Raw genomic sequence first — 18,135 nt, 5'->3', positions numbered from 1 at the left:
TTGTTCAAATAACTTTTCCACTTGTTGCTCTTCCTCTTCTCCTTCTGGTACCCCTATAATTTGGATGTTGGAATGTTTAAAGATGTCCTGGAGGTTCCTAAGCCTCTCCTCATTTTTTTGAATTCTTGTTTCTTCATTCTTTTCTGGTTGGATGTTTCTTTCTTCCTTCTGGTCCACTCTGTTGATGAGAGACCCAGCTTTCATTCCATCACTATTGGTTTCCTGTGCATTTTTCTTCATTTCACTTATTGTAGCCTTCATTTTTTCATCTAATTTGTGACCAAAATCAACCAATTCTGTGAGCATCCTAATCACCAGTGCTGTGAACTGTGCATCTGATAGGTTGGCTATCTCTCAGTCGTTTAAAAGTACTGTCTCTGGGGCTTTCAATTCTGTTCGAGCCATCCTCCCTCTCCCCCTTTGGGCTGGTTGTGCCTGTTACGTATGAGGGGCAGAGCCTTTGGTGTTGACCAGGGCAGGACACCCCAGTCACAGGGTTGTGACATTGTATGTAGGGGCGGGGGTCTGAGAGGGAACAGTGGTGCTTGCTCTGCTCTCCCTTGTCCCTCAGTCCCTTCTGCCACTTCCCCCGAGCAAACTGGGCCCCTCTGGTGCCAATTCCCATGTGGGTGGGCTTGTGCACCCTGTGGGGCTTTCCAATGACCTCTCCTATGAGGCTGGGAGTCTCTCCCTGAGCCTCAACTCCCACAGGTGTTTTCAATCAGTGTCTCAAGGCTGTAGTACCCAGCACTGTGATCCTGGGTTGCGCGCAGTGCCTTCCTTCACAATCGCTGCCTCGCTGGGTCTGCCCGTTGCCACCCTTTGGCCAGGGTCAGCCTGCTGCAGTCTTGTGCACCCCGGATGCTTTACATGCCCGACGCTCTCTGCTTTCCATGCCACTACCCGTGCCCAGCTGCCCGACTCTGCCCCTCCTACCGGTCTGGATGAATTTGTCTATTTTAACTTCTTGGTTGTCTGACTTCCATACAGTTCAATTTTCTATCAGTTCTGGTTGTTATTCTGTTTCTAAATTGTTGTTGTCCCTATCTTGGTTGTTTGAGTTGGTACAGTGTGTCTACCTATGCCTCCATCTTGGCTGGAAGTCCACCTTCCACGTATTTTAAAAATTTCTTAACATTATCAGATACCAGTGTTCACGTTTCCCGATTATATGTTTTTTCTCTTAAAAAAATTGGTTGGTTTGAATTAGGATCCTAAATAAGGCCCATATGTTGCATTTGGTTGCTATTTTTAAATCTCTTTACAATGAATGATTATTTTTCTTTCCTCCTCGTTTTCTGGACATTTATGAGTATTTATTAAGAAATCAGATCATTTGTCCTTTGGAACTTCCCGCCTTCTGGATTTTGCTGATTGTATGTTGGGGTGAGGGAGAGGCTGGGGAGAGAGAAGAAGGGGGATGAAAGAGGGAGAGAAATGTTTTTCTTATTGTGGTATAATGTACATAACATAAAATTGATCACTTATGCCATTTTAAAGTATATAATTCAGTGGAATTAGATGTATTCACAGTTTTGTGTGTCTATCACTATATAGTTTCAGAACTTAACCATACCCCAAAAGGAAACTGCATTCATTAAGCAGCTACTCTGTATTCCTCTCTTCCCCCAGGCCCTGGCACTAATCTGCTTTCTGACTCTGGATCTGCTTGTTCTAGACAGTTCATATAAATACTTGCATAATCATGTAATAAGTGGCCTTTCGTGTCTGGCTTCTTTTCACTTAGCATAATGTTTTCAAGGTGCATCCATGTTGTAGCCATGTGTATCAGTACTTCATTGCTTTTTATGGCTGGATAATACTCCGTTGTATGAATATACCACACTTTGTTTATTCATTTTATGGGTTCTCTGCATTTGTCTGTTTGGAATAGTGCTGCTTAGACTATTTGTGGACAGGTTTTTGTTTGACACTTAGGAGTTTCCTCACTTATTTACCTAGGAATGGAATTGCTGGGTCATGGTAATTCTACGTTTAATTTACCGAAGAAGTGAAAAACAGATTCCACATTTTACACTTCTACCTGCAGTGTATGAGGGTTCTGGTTTTTCCACATCTTCTCCAAAACTTATTTTACTCCATTTTTTAATAATAGACATCCTAGTTCATATGAAAATAGACATCCTAATTTTCCTTAAAAAAAAAAATGGACATCCTAGTTGTAGTTGAAGATCCTAGGTAGATATCCATTGTGATTTTGATTTACATTTCCTCAATGACTAAAGATGTTGAACATCTTTTCATGGGCTCTTTGGGTATTTGTATCTTCTTTGGAAAAGTGTCTGTTCAAGTCTTCTCATTTTAAAATTGGATTGACTTTTTGTTGCCTTGTAAAGATTCTTTATGTATTCTGCATATTAGACCCTTATCAGATATATGAAATGAAAATACATTCTCCCCTTCTGTGGGTTGTCTTTTTATTTGCTTGCTAGTGTTCTTTGAGGTACAGAAGTTTTACATTTTGGTGAAGTTGAATGTACCTGTTTCTTTTTTTCCTCCTTGTTTTATTGGTGTTATATCTGAAAAAGCATTCCCAAATCCAAAGTCATGAAGATTTACTCATGTTTTCTTCTAAGGATTTTATATTCTCATTTCTCATATTTAGGTCCCTGACACATTTTGAATTGATTTTTGTATATGGTGTAAGGTAAGTAATGGCCCAGTTCCCCAAGTTCCATTTGTTGAAAAACCTGTTCTTTTCCCATTGAATGGTCTTGGCACCCTTGTTGATAATCAGTTAACCATAGATGCATGGGCTTACTTGTGGACACTCAGTTCTATTTCATTGGTTTGTATTTTTGTCTTTACACTAGGAGTACACTGTCTTGGTAACTGTAGCTTTGTAGTTAAGTTTTGAATTGGGAAGTTTAAGTCTTCCTACTTAGTTCTTTTTAATGATATATTTATTGTTAATATTCAGAATCCTTTGTAATGCCATAAGTCCATTTCTGCAAAAAAGGACTTGGGGGTTTTGGTTTGTGTAGAATGTGTATACATTGTTTAGGCTAATATTCAAATCTAACAATATTAAGTCTCCTGATCCATGAACATTGAATGTCTTTCTGTTTAAGTCATCTTTAACTTCTTTTAGTAATGTTCTGTAGTTTTCAAATTTGTACCTGCTTGGTTTAATTTAATCTTAATTGATACTTTATGCTTTTGTAAATTGAAATATTTTAATGGTATTGTAAACTGACTTGTTTCTTAATATTTTCAGATTATTTATTGCTAGTGTATAAAAATATACAACTGGTTTTTGTGTTGACCTTACTTTCTGTAACTTTGCTGAAATTATTGTATGTGCATTCAATGAGGAAAAAATCATGAATTCATAATATTTTCTAATGTGATTTTAAGATTAGAGGTTTAGGATTTTCCCTTTAACTTTTTAAGCTTTATATTTATAGCTCTTTTATTCTGAAAATCTTGAGAATAGAGAATTACTTGCTTTATTTACATACTTATTTATATACATTAGTTTTCTTATTTAGAAATCGTTGTAGAAAATGATTACTGGAAATTTAAGAATTCTTACAATTCCTTTAAATTCTAGAGATTTACAGTCAAATTATTCTTATAAAATCATTTGAAATGATTTCTCTGAGGTTAAGCCACTCATTTGATATATAGTTAGATTTATGTGTTCATTTTGCTGTCAGTTTTTGGCAAAAACCTATTTTCATTTTGATTTAAATTTGTTTTATAATTGTGTAAAATGTATACAGGGTTCCAAAACCAAAATTATAATATGAGGTATAATTATATAAGTCTACCTTTTATATTCTCCCTCACAGATAACCAATTTTATGAGTTTTAAGATAAATGTATGTATACTTATCCATATTTCTCTCTCTCCTTCTTAGATAAAACTTAAACTTTGTTTTTAAAAAAATACTGGAGATCAGCCCTAGCTGATGTAGCTCAATGGATTGAATGCTAGCCTGTGAATCAAAGGTTCTCTGGTTCGATTCCCAGTCAGGGCACGTGCCTGGGTATAGGCCAGGTCCCTTATAAGGGGGCAGGGCAACCACACATTGATGTTTCTGTCTCTCTCTCTCTCCCTTCCTTCCCCTCTCTAAAATAAGTAAATAACATCTTTAAAAAAAATCTTGGAGATCACTCATAGTATATGGAGCTCTTACTGCTTTTTATATGTGCATAGCATTGATTTTTTTTATTCAAGCAATTCCATATTGCTGGACATTAAAGTGTCAGATAGGGAGATTTCGATGTTTCTAAATGCCTGGTTCTTCTTTTGGCACTGGAACCATTTTCTCATTTTTATCATACAGATATTATTTTACCACAAATACTCAAACAGTATAGAAGCATACACAATAAAAAGTGTAAAATTTTCTCTGATTCCCATCTGCTCACTTTCCACCTATGCCCGTCTCCAGAAATTACCACTGGTTAATTGAAGACATTTTTTCAGGAGTGCACAGTACTTATATATGCTACTACAAATGGCTTTCAAACAAAATAGGAATCATATCATTAATATACTACAACTTAATTATTAATGAAATATTGTCAGTTGAACTTTAGATTTGGATAGTGAAAAAAGATCTAGAGTATAAATAAGACAAAAATGATTTTGAGACCGTTTTTGTTCTCTTCCATTAATATGAGGTAATATATTGTAATTGCTGCTCTATAATCCAGAAAGTAGTGTATTAGCTGTGTTCCTCTTTACTTTGCTCTGAGAGCAAACTTATATTTGGAAAGAAAGTGAGAACAATTTTATTGTTGTAATGTATCATGGTGTAATACTAAAAGTAAATACAAAAAAGTCAGGATATCTGTTAACTAGAATTTAATGTAAGCTCTATGAAAAGACAGTTCAGTAGTTGCTGGGAGAATGGAGGAGAGCAGGGAGGGGGTGGAGGTAGAAGAAAGTATAAGGGAGATAAATGGTAATGGAAAAATAGGATAAAAATAAGCTATTAAAATAAAGCAAAACCACAACAAAAGAAAACAGGACAAAACCTTGCCTATCTTATGTTCACCTGTGGGTTTCCCAGCACCTAGGACAGTGTTTCCCTCTTCTTCCCACTCTGTATTTGTTTTATTTTTATCATATAAATTTTAAGTGGGTCATACTATACAAACTGTTTTTTGTTCTTTTTTTCACTTGTTAATATATTATGGACATTTTCCATAGCAGTACTTTATTCTTTTAAATGAATTTATTAATGGAGATATTATGTATTACATAATTTGATAGTTTTACAGACTTTAATTTGAGCCCCCTAACCTCCTTAGACTTTGACACGTGTTTTGTTTTAAAAATATTAATTGAAGATACCAATGTGAAGATTATGATATAATGAAAGCATGTAACTCTTTTAAAAAGTTTATTACATAAGCAAACATGTTTATTGTAGTAGGGTAGTGCATGTGCCTTAATCAAATTTAATATTTGACTATTCTGACCATGAATATTGGAGTAATTCACCTTAAAATATTTTGAAAAACAATTCATATAAGGAGAAATAACAGTAGTCAAAATGTCAAAGAGTGTTCAATTTAGTATGTGATGAAACAAAAATAAAATGAGACAAAAACACCCTTGCTCCCCAATTACATGGACAAGGGTCTTGGCCATGTAACATAAGATTAGAAACATAATGGTGACAGGGTCTTGGGAGATGTATTGCTGAAGGAAAACAAATTTGTATATTCTTTCTGGATGGCAGTTTGGCAGAGTTCAAATTTTACTTCTGGAACTAAAGTTTAAGAGCTTGTTCTTTGACTTTAAGATTCATCCCAGGGATAAGTATGTTTCTTTGGAAATAAGAATTTCTGAGGAAGAAAGTTGAATGAAACTTGCGGCATGATTGCTTTGTTGAAATCAAAACTTGTTGAACGTTAATTAGCACCACAGCTTTGTGTGAAGACTTTTAGATTTGAGTGATAATGGGACTCATTATTAAAGTGTTAGGTGTTCCAAAGTCTCCATATTTATTTGTCCAACACTTAAGGGCATCTGTGTGCTTGGAGCTCTGATAAACTCCTGAGGAACTCTGATAATCTGAAGTAGGACAGATTAAGTAAGCCTATGAAGAGGCAGTAAAAATGTTTGTGTTTCCTAGTGTTTCTCCTAAGGTTTGGGGTCTTCCAAAAGGCAGGGGAATTTATTTCCTTGGGTATTTTTGGCTTTAAAATTTTTTTTAATATATTTTATTGATTATGCTATTACAGTTGTCTCATTTTTTCCCTCCCTTTTATTCTCCTCCTCCCTGTGCCTCCTTCCCACCATATTAACCTACCTTAGTTCATGTCCGTCGGTCACGCACGTAAGTTCTTGGGCTTCTCCATTTCCTATACTGTTCTTAACCTCCCGCTGCGTATTTTGTACCTACCATTTATGCTTCTTATTCCCTGTACTTCTTCCCCAATTCTCCCCACTTCCTGCTGATAACCCTCCAAGTGATCTCTATTTCTGTGAATCTTTTCCTGTTCTAGTTGTTTGCTTAGTTCATTAGTGCTGCTTTTTTAGATTCCGTTGTTGATAGTTGTGAGTTTGTCCTCATTTTACTGTTCGTATTTTTGATCTTCTTTTTCTTAGGTAAGTACCTTTAACATTTCATATAATAAGGGCTTGGTCGTGATGAACGCCTTTAACTTGACCTTATCTGAGAAGCACTTTATCTGCCCTTCCATTGTAAATGATAGCTTTGCTGGATAGAGTATTCTTGGATGTAGGTCCTTGCCTTTCATGACTTGGAATACTTCTTTCCAGCCCCTTCTTGCCTGCAAGATTTCTTTTGGGAAATCAGCTGATAACTCCTTCATAGGTAACTGCCTCCTTTTCTCTTGCTGCTTTTAAGATTCTCTCCTTATCTTTTTTTTTTTACTCTCCTAAATTTGGTATTAAGTAAGAATTTTACAAACATGACACATATTAGCGGTAACAGTGGAGCTGGAGAATATTGTGCCTTCTCCAAGCTGCATGACGAGAACCACCAATAGTGTGGTGGAACTTGTGGCCCTTTCCAAGGCCATGACTCTTGTGGCTTGCACATGTTAGCCCTCACATCTCCCTGTGCTTGTGGACCAGTTTGGTGATCTATTGGGTGTCAGGATTCCTTCTGATAGCTTAATGGAATGGATCAATGAGGATAACCTCAAAGAATTTGTATTTGGGATCTTCACCAACCCAGTAAAAATTTAGTTACTCTCATAGCTCTACAGTGGCACCCAGCTCGCTTTTTGGCAACAGATTGAAGGCTTCGGGCAAACTTCAGCTGGTTAACACCATGATGGACAGACAGGCCTGCCATAGGTTGCACCCTTAGGAATAGGGCATTTGCAGCCACCACTGGGTACACATATCTGACATATGACATAACCTTGCTTTGCCTTGTATCCCAGCCTATGTGTTTTATCAGGCCTAGTGGGATAGGGGGCCCTGTGGAGCGTATAGAGCTGGTGGTACTGCCAGCACTGCACCCTGAGAAGGAAGCTCATCACATTGGACTGCTGCTTCTTCCATAGCTCCTGGATATACTTGTAAGTGCCCACCTTGGCTTACCTGATGGTTGTGGCCAGATGGAAAAGCAATATGCTTTCCTTACCTTTAATCTTGGGTAATTTGATGTGTCTTGGTGTGTTCCTCTTTGGGTCCAACTTGTTTGGGACTCTGAGTTTTCTGTACTTGTATGTCTATTTCCTTTGCCAGAATGGGGAAGTTTTCTTTCAATATTTTTTCAAAAAAGCTTTCAGTTTCTTGCTTTTCCTCTTCTCCTTCTGGCACCCCTATGATTTGGATGTTGGGATGTTTAAAATTGTCCCAGAAGCTCCTAATCGTCTCCTCATTTTTTTTTTAATCTTGTTTCTTCATTCTGTCCTGGTTGAATGTTTATTTCTTCCTTTTGTTCCAAATTGTTGATTTGAGTCCCAGTTTCCTTCCCTTCACTGTTGGTTCCCTATATATATATTTTTATTTCACTTTGTATACCCTTCACTTCTTCCTTTATTTTGTGTCCATACTCAGTCATTTCTGTGAGCATCCTGATTACCAGTATTTTGAACGCTGCATCTGATAGGTTGTCTATCTCCTCATTGCCTAGTTCTTTTTCTGGAGTTTTGATCTGTTCTTTCATTTGGGTCACATTTCTTTCTCTCGGTGCACCTGTTACATTGTAAGGGGCAGAGCCGTAGGTGTTTGTGAGGGTGGGGCAACCCAGTTTGCTACATTGTGGTGCTGAATGTAAGGGAAGGGTTAGAGAGGGAACAATGCTGCTTACTTGGCTCTCACCCTGCTTTTGAGACTGGTAGTTTCTCCCACCACCACAGCCCCCACAGGTTTTTACAGCCAGAGGTTTTGAGGTTTTCTTTTCCTGTGCTGGAACCGTGGGTTGAAAGATGTGTCTCACTCCCCAGTTGTTCCTCCTAGTTTATCCACAGGTGAAAGTGGGATTGCCTGGTCTGCCAGCTGCTGCCTTTTGGGGTTCCTTTCCGCCTTGTCTGCCTATCTCAGCCCCTCCTAACAGTCTAGATGAATGTTTCTTTTTTAACTCCTTGGTTAGTGGACTTCCACGCAATTTGATTTTCTGGCAGTTTTGGTGTTTAAATGGATTGTTTCCAGTTTTTGGTTGTGTGAGTAGGTGAAACATATCTGTCTATGCCTCCATCTTGGCTGGAACTGGAAAAGCTATCTGCTTTATTCTTTTTAACATAGTCCATTTTTTTAAAAAAAGATTTTTAATTTATTTATTTTTAGACAGAGGGGAAGAGTGGGAGAAAGAGAGGGAGAGAACCATCAGTGTGTGGTTTCCTCTTGCATGCCCCTTCCAGAGGACCTGGCCCGCACCCCAGGCATGTGTCCTGACTGGGAATCCAACCAGTAACCCTGTGGTTTGCAGGCTAGTGCTCAGTCTGCTGAGCCACACCAGCCAGGATCTTTTTAACATAGTCTTTGTAACAATCCCATGAGATAGCAGTTATTATCAGTATTTTACAAGTAAGTTGAATTTCAGAGAGGTTAAATAATTTGCTTAAGGTCACAGCTTATTGTGGATTTTAATTTATTTTATTTTATTATTTAATTTTTTAAATTAATTTGTTTTTCCATTGCATTTTTTCAACCGGGTTTGTTGGTGCTGAAGTCCATAAACTTTCTGTAAAACTTCCCAAAAGAAGTTGATATTGTTTGTTTAATTGGCCTGTAGCTATTGTTAAATAACAAGATGTACTGAATTAGAAAGTTATGCTATGAAATCATTCTCCCCAAATTGAATCTCTTTGACTTTTGAATTATAGCATTTCAAAAATAAGAATGTCCTTTTTAAATAAAAAAAGTAAAGTGTGTTTATTATAGAAAGAAATATAAGATTAAGGGGAAAAAAGAAAGAGGAAGATGAAGGGTAGCTGTGGAAGGGAGATGGTCATATTGACTCATTGTTAACCTTTTAGGGTACAGATGATATGTAGCAAAATATAGTTTAAGTGTGAGACCTAGAATCATCTTTGACCTCCAATATCTAATGGTTTTGTAAGTTGAGGTTTTCATAGTTTTGGGGCAAATTACTCATGTCACTTTTGCAGATGAGAGAACGGAAGTTTAGAGAGGGCATCCTACATCATAGAGTTTTGAAAATTAAAAGTGATAAGGCATATAAAATGCTTGGCATATACCTAAAATTCCTGGCACATCATAGTTCTTTGCACATAGATGTATTGTCTTTTACTGAATGGAACATTTAAAATTTTAACAACCTTTTTCTAGCCTAATGTATCAATGATACCTTTCCATACAAAATTTTAAATCATCTGATAATAAGTAATCTACACTATGGGATACTATAATATATTCAATCATCTCCTCCTCAGTGGACATTGTTTCTAGTTTCTCTTTTGCAATTATAAATAATGCTTCAATGAATATTGTAGCAGACTTTTGTGTATGTTTTTATCCCATTAGCATAGAATTGGAGGATGAGGAGTGTGTACACTTTTAAGATTTCTGATCCATGTTTCTGGATTGCCTTCCAGATAGGTTGTAACTACCAGTATTTATGTTCCTGACAGTAATTTATATGGGCGCTTGTTGCCCTGCATTCTTACTGAATTTGGCATAATTTTGAAACACATTGCTGATTTAATCAGTTTTAATTTTAATTGCTGTGATTACTGATAATTTTGAGGGTTATTTTTCTACATGTATATTGGTCTTTGTGTATTATACTGTTTTCCCATTAATTTTTGTCTCCATTCCTACTGGAGGGTATTTGTCTTTTCCTTAGTGATGTGAAAGACTTCTTCAAATGTAAATACTGTGAACCCATTGTTGTATTTTGTATTTTCCCCCATTCCTGTCAGTTTTTCTTGTATTTTGCTTGTGTTTATTTTTGGATGTACAGAAGTTTAAAATATTTCTGTTAGCATATTTGTTGGTTGGTCTTCTTGCTTTGGGGTAATGCTTAGAGAAGCTTTGCCCCTCCTTAAACTATATAAATCGGCAGTCCTTGAACTTTTGATCTCAGGACCTCTTTATAGTCTTAATAACTATTGAGAACCTCAAAGATATCTTTTTCCTTGGGTTACATCTCTAGACATTTGCCATATTAGAAATTAAAACTGAGAAATTTATAAATATTTATTAATTTATTAATAAGCAGTAAGTCCTTTACAGTAAAAAGTCCTTTACATATTAATATGAACATTTTCAATGAAAAGGTCATATTTTCCCAAATAAAAAGATTATGGAGAATTTTTACATTTTTGCAGATATCTTTGGCTTAATAGAAGACAGCTGGATTCTCATATCTGCCTCTGCATTTAAACTCTTGTGATATATTTTTAAAGATTTTATTTATTTACTTTTAGAGGGGAGGGAAGGAGAAAAAGAGGAAGAGGTACATCAGTGTGTGGTTACCTCTTGCAGGCCCCTCAATGGGGACCTGCCCCGCAACCCAGGAATGTGCCCTGACTGGGAATCAAACCTGCAACTCTTTGGTTGTTGGGCCAGCAATACCAACACTACCAACCAGGGCTATACTCTTGCGATATTTATACAGGACACGTTTGCTTTTGGAAAACTCTATTTTGGATTTCAGAGAATGGGAATGGAAAAGCAAATGTCATCTTATTATTGTTATGAAAATAATTTTGGCCTCATGGCCCTCCTGGAAGGGTTCAGAGGTTCAGACTATACTTTGAGAATTGTTGATAGAAATATTCATTTATATTTTCCTCTTATATTTTTATGACAATTTAAATCTGAAAAATGAATTTGAGTATTGATTTTCAAATATCTCCCCCTCATTATTAGCCAGTGTTTTTGTTGAAAGATCTATTTTCATGTAAATCATTGACTGACAGGAATGAAACTGTACCCCTAAATACAGTTACTGAGGGAGCTTAACTGTTTATTACAGGCAAGATCCCTTTTTTTGTATGTTCTCTTAGATTCCTGATGCATCCACCTCACCTTCCAATTTCACAACATATTTTCCTGAAAACAAAAGAATTTTCATTCATGTTGATTGTGGCATTTTGTTCTAAAAATATTGTTTCCTCACCAGTTATGAAAGTGATCATTGTAGAAAATTTAAAATGTACATAGAAACATAAGGAAGAAAAGAATATTTTGTTACTTTGAATATGCAGTATGCTACTGATATGCTATTATTCATGTACTATGATGGCACTTCAGTATTGAAAAAATGCTGACAAGTTAAACTACACATACATTCCTATTCTACTGTTAGTAAATTGTACATTTTTTGACGTTTTACTTAGCTTCTTGGAATCACTCACTCACCAGACTTATGTTTATTACTTTTTATGTGTTCCTAGGTACATTGGATAAAAAGAACAAGACACGGTTTCCTGTCACTAAGTTTGCAGGTTAATGGAGAAATATACATACTATGTGATAAGTATTATAGCCACAAACAATTACAAATATTGTGGGAAAGCCTAAACAAGCTATTATTGAGAAGTGATAGGGGAGTAAAGAGAAGAGAGGGGATTTGAAAAGGTTAAGGTTTTATGATCTTCTTTTGGTATTTCATGATTTTATTTGGCTGTTTGGGTCAAGTGAAGGAAGGAGTTAGGAATGACCCCAACTGTTTGGCTAGAAAGACTGTGTGGATAATGATTTTTTCTAAAATAGGGAATTTTCCCTACTCCTACCAAAATAAAACTTCCTGTACATCTACATTTTCCAAGGCTCTGTTTTTTGGCTTTCCAAGATCATTTCATCTGTGGCCATGTTGAGGTTGAGGGGCCTGGAAATATGCCCGTGGAGATGTCTGGAAGGCATTGGAAAGCTGCTGGGGGTAGTTACGTGGACTAGAGAGTTAGAGGGGGAGTATATAGCATGGCTGAATAGAGGTTAATGTCATGTTTTGAGAATTCTTAACAGAAGAGAAGGCGGCCAGGGATCCTCCAACATTTGAGGGGACAGGCAGAGGAAAATGAGCACCATAGAAAGTAGTAAGAAGAGGGAAAACGGAAGAGTGGCATTGTAGAAGGCAACTGACCAGAGTTGAAAAGAGGAGGAAGGAAGAGAAGAAAGAGACCTGAAATGTTAAATCCTGCTTAAAAGGACAAGTAAGACCTGAAAATTCATTATTAAATTTAGGAATAGGGAGACATTTATGATTTTAGCAAGAACAGCTCAACTGGGAAGCTGAAGACAGAAGCTATAGCAGAGAGGATAGAGATGAGAAAGTGCAAGATAATGAGTGTTGTCTACTCTTTGAGAAGCTTACCTGTTGAGGGAATACAAGTTAGAAATGGACGAAAACAGGGATTTGAGGATGTTTATGTTCTAAGGAAAAAGAGAGGAGAGAACAAGAGATTGAAATAAGAGATGGGGAAATACCTGAGAGGTCGGGAAATACTATCATCTTGAACTTTCTAGAAAAATGATTTCAAACTTTTTGTAGGAATTATCCTAAAATCTATATTTTAGATAATGCTGAATATGATTTTTGGTTCCATTTTATGATACAGTAAGTTCTCACTTAATGTTGATAGGTTCTATCATTTTAAGCAAAATTATGTGTAAGGAAACTGATTTTACCCTAGGACAATTGATATAAACAACTTTTAAGTTCCTATGGCATCTCATTAATGTTATAACAAAAATGACGTCATTGGAGGACCTGCTGCATTTCCATTGTCGTGAATGTTAATTACTGTATTCTACTGAAGGACATAGAAACAGCTGCATTCTACAATATAACAGCTGAAGGTTATTTAATATGATTATGTAGTAGCTTTTTAATAATCATTTTCATCCTTTCCTTGTATATGCATGTGTCTTCCCTCTTATCCCCCCAACTTTTTAGTGTGGTTGGTCCTAGCAGTATTATTACGTGTTCCTACAAATGTGCCGCACCTGAGTAATTGTGAATGGGGAAATCCATACCAACATTGTTAGACTTGTGCTGTGAATGATATTGATAATTTTAATCGGTACTGTAGATTGTAAGGAGGATCTGGGGGATTGCTTCCATAAAGTTTAGTCTGTGATATATATGGTTTTCTGCTACTGTTTCACTTAAGTATTGCAGAGTTCTGTATAAGTCAGATTGCTTTAGAATCTCAGTTCCAACAATTACTAACTCTGAACCTGAATAAATTACTTACTTTTAGAACTTGGCTTTCTTCATCTTTAAAATGATTATAATAATACCTCCCAGGGTCATTATGGAGGTTAAATGATGTAATGCGTGAAAAACCCAGCTTGGCACAGAGTAGGTAGATTCTAATACATGTTAGTTGTTAATAATTATTTTCTGTCTGTCTCCAGGGTTTTGATTTTTAAGCTTGCTATTTCTAGAGGTCTTTTTGATTAGAGAAGTGTTACTATATTTGATAAGCAAATAGATTAAAATAGTCACACTGTAGATTTTATGTGTCTGGGAGGGTAGTGAGAATTTGCAGCATTACAGGGTGGGGCAAAAATAGGTTTACATTTGTGAATATGTGAAATAGTTTATTCTTGTATTATTTATTAATTATTGTATTATTTTCCGTATGAACAACTGTAAACCTATCTTTGCTCCACCCTGTATAAGCAAGAAGATTTATTTTCTGAGGTAGATTGATTGATTGTTACAACTATTTAGGGAAGGTTTTTCTTAGAGGTTTTTGAAAACATGGTATTTCTTGAGATGGTTCTGTCTTCCCTTTATTTTTGGATTGAATACTAAAAAATATTTAAAAGTGAGAGAGGTGTAGAAACTGACCTAGAATTAGTATGGGGTATTTTGTTTGAGGAGGGGAGAGAGAGAAGAAGAGAGAGAGAGCGAGAGAGAGAATAGGAGGGTAGGAATTGTAGACTAGCTATTTTAGGGCAAGAAATTAATGTAACCTGGTGAGACTCATGAATATTGCAGGCTTAGTATCACAATTAGTGGATAGATAACTTGTAATTTAACCCAGGGCAGTACTTGGAAGGCAGAAAGTTAGGGTTTGTGCCATGATCTGAGAGAGCCTTTATTCACTTTTTTATATGAGGTTAGTGTGTTTAAAAATTGAGATGAAATTGACTTAACAAAAAATGAACCACTTTAAACTGTACAATTCAGTAGCATGTTTACATTCACAGTGTGCAGCCAAATGTTTATCAAGTTCCAAAATGTTTTCATCACCTTAAAAGAAAAAATTCTAAACACATCAGCTGACACTCCTCATTTTCCCCTCCCTGAAGCCCCTGGCAACCACCAATTGTCTTGCTGTCCCTGTGGCTTTACCTGTTCTGGGCTGTCATTTGTTTTTAACCACTGTGCATCTGTTTATTTTCTTTCTGCCTAGAGCATAGGTAGCAAACACAAGGCCCACGGGCCAAATCTGGCACTCCACCTTGTTTTATCCAGCCCTGCACCTTCTTTCTACCCAGTGGCAGCTTAACTGTTAAGGAGTAGTTACATTTATACAGTCCTAAAATTACATTTGGCCCTTTGAAGGCAACCTTGAGGCTGAAGTGTCCCCCGGTGAAAATGAGTTTGACACCCCTGGCCTAGAGTATCTAAATCCTATTAGACATTTTCAGTGTTTGGCCTACTAATTTCTTCCTCCTTACAAAGATTGTAGCCTGTAGTTTAATTTAGCTACAGTAACGCTTAGCACTCCACTCCACTGAGACTGCTCTTCTGGCTCACATATTTTTTCTGATTCTTTTCTGTAGGGTATTTCTTCTTCTTGCAGGGAGGGGTGTGGTGGGATGATGGGCTTTTGGTCACTGTGCTGGACTTTTCTCTTAATAGATGATGAAATGTTTTGAGTGTACAGTTCGTGCATTCATTTCATTCATTCCTAAAACAGAAACTCTGGGATTTTGGGTCATTGGAGAAAGGAAGCACTGAATGCTTAAATATAGTTTTTTGTTTTTAAAGATATATATTCCATTTTATATTTATATATTTATTATGCATAATTAGTTATACAACTCCTTTTTAGAATCATTCTGATTTTATTTTTTACTGCCGTTAGAGGCAAGACTTTGTTTTTCTTTCACCTTGTGTATATGCAGTAGGTGCTTATTAAATGATTAGCTTGAAAAGTAGAACTGTGGGGTGATAGAGGTAAACATACTACAATTGTAAAGTTAGATATATATAATGAAACTTAAAATCATGTATGTGATTGCAGAAAGTATAATTTTATTTATCTTTGAGGATTTAGTCCCTAAACCTGGAAGTATATGAATAATTGTGGTAATCAAGAGGAAATTATCATTGGGTGGGGTTGGTCTTTTATTTATTTTTAATTCTTACTGCTTTTGTTTATTGTTCAAATTTTTTCAATTACTGTTTACTCTCATTGTCTTTTCTTATTGCTTTCAGGTGTAAACATAGTGGTTAGATAATCATATTCTTTACAAATGTTCCCTCTGATGTTTCCAGTACCTATCTGGCACCATACAATATTATCACAATATTATTACTTATTATTAGTAGTAGTGTTATTACAGTATTATTCACTATTAGTAGTAATATAATTACTATATTATTAATTATATTCCCTATGCTGTACTCTGCATCTCTGTGACTGTTTTATAACTGCCAACTTGTACTTAATCCCTTCACCTCTTTCACCTAGTCCCCCAACCCCCTTCCCTCTGCAACCACCAGTCAGTCCACTTTCTCTGTCTATGAGTCTGTTTCAGTTTTGTTTGTTCATTTATATCGTTCTTTAGTTTCTACATGTAAGTGAAATCATATGGTATTTGTCTTTAACTGAGCATAATACTCTTATCATTTGTGGTTCATCCATGCTGTCACAAATGGTAAGATTGCATTCTTTTTTAAGACTGAGTAATATTCCTTTGTATATATGTACCACAGCTTTATTATCCACTTTTCTATTGATAGTTGCTTGGGTTGCTTCCATATGTTGGCTATTGTATGTAATGCTGCAAGGGAACATAGGGTGCAGGGGTTGGTCTTCTAGCAAACTTAAAATAACTTTTAGAAATATAATTTATACACAACAGATTGCATAAAGCCTAAGTGTACAACTCAGTGAGTATACTACCACTAAAATCAAGCTAAGTATAGGACATTTTCATTATTTCAGAGGGCTCTGTTGTGGCTCCTCCCAGTCAATAAATACTCTATCCCTTTACCTTGCTTAATTTTTTAAAATTGCATCATTACCATGTGGCATATATTAGCTTGTCTTCCCTACTTGAGTGTAAATTCATAAGCATAGGGACTTGGTTTTATTCACTATTCTAATCTGTTTAGCATACTTCTTGACATACAGAAAATGTTTAGCAACTCTTTGATAACTATACATTGAAAAATACTTAATTATCTGTTATATACAATGTTATATGGTATATGGGTGCTCTTTTGTGTACTAGGCACTGAGGATAAATGATAAATTTTAGTTTTTTAGGATGAGATTTTTGACACTCAGCATAATCTTTATACCAATTTCAAGACATGGAAATTGAACCGGACTGGCATTAGATTTAGCACATGCTGGTCTTTGCTCACGTGAATGTTAGGAAATAATGGGAAATTTGCTACCAGTAAGAGATAATGGGAGCTTATCTATTTGATTGACTTCTTGAGTGTATCTGATTTCTTAGAATTAACTCATTTTCTTCATTTACTTCATGATCTTTTTGGATATTTCAAATAGTTGCAAAAGACTGAATGCTCTTGTTCCTGTGGGGATAGAATTGTGATAAAAAAAGCATTCATTTATTTGATCAGGTAAGACAGTTTAGCTGTTATTTGTATCACCTTGGTTAAAACAATGAATGTTCTGTTTGTCTATCTTGATTAGGTTTAAGATAAGGAAAGGAGTTTGTGGTTTAGAATTTATTTTAGTTCAAACTTATATTTGTATAGTTGAGAAAGGAATTTTGAGTTGAAAGTGACCTTAGTATTTGGTTCATGCTCTCTCTTTTTTTTTTTTTTTTGAGCAGGATTTATTTTTTATTTTTTATTACAGTTTTCTTACTGTTTTTCAAGTACAGTTTTCTGCCTTTTCCCCCATCCCCCGTCACCACCCCAACCCTCCCCACCTCCCTCCTGCATTTCCATCCCCCCCCTTGTTGTTGTCCATATGTTCTTTATAATTGCTCATGTGGTTCATTCTCTTATCTGTCAAGTTTAACCCTTTCATTTTACATTTGAGGAAAGTGGGTGCAAAGAAGTTATGCTGTATATGTGCTAGTTTAGTACAGAGCAGCAATCAGATCAGTCTGTTTAACTCACAATTCCTGCTCTTTTGCTTCATGTTGACAGTAGAATCACTTGGGAACTTTTATAAACATATACATGTTAGGGTCCTACTTCCAGAGGTTTTTATTTTTTAGATTTGGGATAGGTACCAGGCATGTATAATAAGATAACAAAAGAAAAGCAAGATAAAAACTTGAACCATCCTGTTCCTACATATTTTTAATAATGAATAAACTTTCCGAGTGATCACACTCAGTTGGCTTAGAACAATTGTGCTATATATAATGCCTTTGTTTTCTATTAACTGAATACATTTATTTCTTAGAGTAGTTCTATGGATGACAGAAAAATTGAACAGAAAGTACAGAGAATTTTCACATAGTCCCTCTTGCATTGTGTGGTACAATTTATGAATCAATGATGATACATTGCTATTAATCAAAATCTCTTA

At 35.8% G+C, this 18,135-nt stretch overlaps 1 protein-coding gene and 1 pseudogene across 2 annotated transcripts in view; one reads left to right on the top strand and one right to left on the bottom strand.

Annotated features, from left to right (window-relative positions):
* GSK3B (glycogen synthase kinase 3 beta) overlaps positions 1-18,135 on the top strand; it is a 209,080-nt gene that overhangs the window by 23,130 nt on the left and 167,815 nt on the right. The gene's annotated exons all lie outside the window — the stretch shown is intronic.
* LOC123826917 lies at positions 6,929-12,884 on the bottom strand (annotated as a pseudogene).

Source organism: Phyllostomus hastatus, unplaced genomic scaffold, assembly GCF_019186645.2.
Source record: "Phyllostomus hastatus isolate PE091 unplaced genomic scaffold, TTU_PhHast_1.1 phas_contig_86, whole genome shotgun sequence".
NCBI classification, from domain to species: domain Eukaryota; kingdom Metazoa; phylum Chordata; class Mammalia; order Chiroptera; family Phyllostomidae; genus Phyllostomus; species Phyllostomus hastatus.
This window is presented reverse-complemented; position numbering and strand designations above follow the sequence as displayed.